The following is a 3,101-nucleotide window of genomic DNA, read 5'->3' on the forward strand; positions in this document are numbered from 1 at the left end:
TGTGTTCTGTGTTCTGTCTTCTTTATCCACAATATAGCAGGGGGTGTAAAGCCATACCAGTTTTTCTAGCAGCAGACTATGATCAATAATGTGTGTTTGTCCCATATCAATATAAACAATGTCATCTTCTCAGGGCTGCTCAATATTCAGCCCCTGGTTTGTCTAAACTGCTTCCTTATTGACACACACACACACACACACACCACCACACACACACACACACACACACACACACACACACACACACACACACACACACACACACACACACACACACACACACACACACACACCTTGTGGCCTCTCCAACTGGAAGTAGCAACCACACTAATCTCCTCACTATTCAATATACATACACAATCTCTCTGTCTCATAAAGTGTTGTGTTGTATTTGTTTGTGTGTGTGTGTGTGTTGTGTGTGTGTGTGCGTGTGTGTGTGGCATGTGTGTGTGTGTGTCTGTAGGTGTGTGTGGTGTGTGTGTGTGTGTGTGTGTGTGTCTGCGGGTGTGTGTGTGTGTGTATGTGAGTGTGTGTGCCTGCGAGTGTGTGTGCATGTGTGGGTGTGTGTGTGTGTCTGCGGGTGTGTGTGTGTGTGTGTTCCTACAGAGCCATGTCGTTGGACTATCAGCTGGTTGACTTGTCTGGTTTTATCTCTCTCCTACAGAGCCGTGTCGTTGGACAATCAGCTGGTTGTCTTGTCGGCCAGTGCGGTTGACGTGTGGGCGGTACTACGTACAGGCGGGTCACGAGCTGACCGGACAGAACCACACCTCTCCCTCTGTCTACCTCAGCATGGCTGGTAAGAACCACACGTCTCCCTCTGTCTACCTCAGCATGGCTGGTAAGAACCACAACCTCTCCCTCTGTCTACCTCAGCATGGCTGGTAGAACCACCTCTCTCCCTCTGTCTACCTCAGCAATGGCTGGTAAGAAAAGGCATTTACAAAATCTGTATATACACAGATACACTAGACCTCACTACACTGTCATCTGTACCTCCACATACTGTCCTCTATACCTCCACTATTCTTCCTCTACCTCCCTATACTGTCCTCTATACCTCCACTATACTGTCCCTCTAGTACCTCCACTATACTGTCCTCTATACCTCCACTATCTGTCCTCTATACCTCCACTATCGTCCTCTATACCTCACTATACTGTCCTCTATACCTCACTATACTGTTCTATACCCTCCACTATACTTCCTCTATACCTCCACTATAGTTGTCCTCTATACCTCACTATTCTTCCTCTATACCTCCACTATTCTGTCCTCTATACCATCCACTATTCTGTCCTCTACTACCCACTATACTGTCCTCTAGACTCCCATTACTGTCCTCTAGACCTCCATTATACTGTCCTCTAACCTCCACTATACTGTCCTCTATACTCCACTATACGGTCCTCTATACCTCCACTATTCTGTCCTCTATACCTCCACTATACTGTCCTCTAGACCTCCACCTATATCTCTGTCTCACTGTACCTCCACTATTATCTCCATACTCCCATATACTGTCCTTTTCATATACCCCCCTCCACTATACTTGTCCTCTATACCTCCACTATACTTCCTCTATACCTCCACATATCTGTCCTCTATACCTCCACTATACTGTCCTCTATACCTCCACATTACTGTCCTCTAACCTCCACTATTCTGTCCCTCATATCCCTATACCTCCCCATACCTATACTGCTCCATCTATACCGCCACATATACCTGTCCTCTATACCCCACACGACTAGTCCTCTAATACACTCACCCTTTACTGTCCTCGTATACCTCCACTATACTGTCCTCGTATACCTCCACTATACTGTCCTCTATACCTCCACTCTTACATGTCCTCTATACCTCCACTATACTGTCTCCTCACTATACCTCCACTATACTGTCCCACTCTACTCTATCCTCCACTATTCTGTCCTCTATACCTCCACCTATTCTGTCTCTATACCTCCACTATCTGTCCTCCTATACCTCCACTATACTGTCCTCGATTACCTCTCACTCTACTGTCCTCTATACCGTCCACTATACTTTCATTATACCTCCACCATAATTCTTCCTCTAACCTCCACTATTCTGTCCTCCATACATCACTCATCTCCTCTATACCTCACTATCTCTTCCTCTATACCCCACATATACTGTCACTCTATACCTCCACTATACTGTCCTCATACCTCCACTCTACTGTCCTCTATACCTCCACTATTCTGCTCCTCCATACCTCTACTCCACCTATACTGTCCTCTATACCCCCACTATACTGCTGCTCTATCCCCACTTACTGTCCTCTATACCTCCACTATTCTGTCTTCCTCTATACCCACTATTCTCCATCTTACTCATCTTCTGTCCTCTATACCTCCACTATTCTGTCCCTCCTATACCTCCACTATACTGTCCTCTAAACCCATTCCACTATATCTGTCCCTATACCTCCCACTCATGACTGTCCTCTATACCTCCCACTATACTGTCCTCCTATACCTCATCTATTCTGTCCTCTATACCCTTCCACTATCTCCTCCTATCCTCCACGTTTCTTCCTCATATACCTCATATCTCGTCCTCTATACCATCCACTATACTGTCCTCTATACCTCCACTATTCTGTCTCTATACCTCCACTATTCTGTCCTCTATACCTCCACTATCTCTAGTCCTCTATACCTCCATATACTGTCCTCTATACCTCCACTACTCGTCCTCTATACTCCACTCTCACTCTACCCTCACTATCATACCATCCTATACTGTCCTCTATACCTCCACTCTACTGTCCTCTATACCTCCACTATACTGTCCTCTCATACCTCCACTATTCACTGTCCTCTATACCCCATATCTGTCCTCTATACCTCCACTCTACTGTCCTCATATACCTCCAATATCTACTGTCCTCTATACCTCCACTATTCTGTCTCTCCACCCATCTATACTATACCTCTCACTACTCGTCCTCTATACCCTCAACTATACTTGCCTCATCCTCTATCTATACCTCCACTATTCTGTCCTCTATACCTCCACTATTCTGTCTCCTACTCACCTCACATATTCTGTACCTCTATACCGTCCACAA

General features: G+C 45.7%; 1 long non-coding RNA gene across 1 annotated transcript; it reads right to left on the bottom strand.

Annotated features, from left to right (window-relative positions):
- Positions 1–1,251: 1,251 nt before the first annotated feature.
- Positions 1,252–1,654, bottom strand: LOC139027346 (uncharacterized). Its single transcript, XR_011479428.1, has 3 exons — positions 1,612–1,654; positions 1,402–1,464; positions 1,252–1,290 (listed from the first exon to the last, which is right to left on the bottom strand). It is a non-coding gene; the product is annotated as an uncharacterized lncRNA (long non-coding RNA).
- Between the last annotated feature and the right edge of the window lie 1,447 nt (positions 1,655–3,101).

Source organism: Salvelinus sp. IW2-2015, unplaced genomic scaffold, assembly GCF_002910315.2.
Source record: "Salvelinus sp. IW2-2015 unplaced genomic scaffold, ASM291031v2 Un_scaffold10404, whole genome shotgun sequence".
Classification (NCBI taxonomy): domain Eukaryota; kingdom Metazoa; phylum Chordata; class Actinopteri; order Salmoniformes; family Salmonidae; genus Salvelinus; species Salvelinus sp. IW2-2015.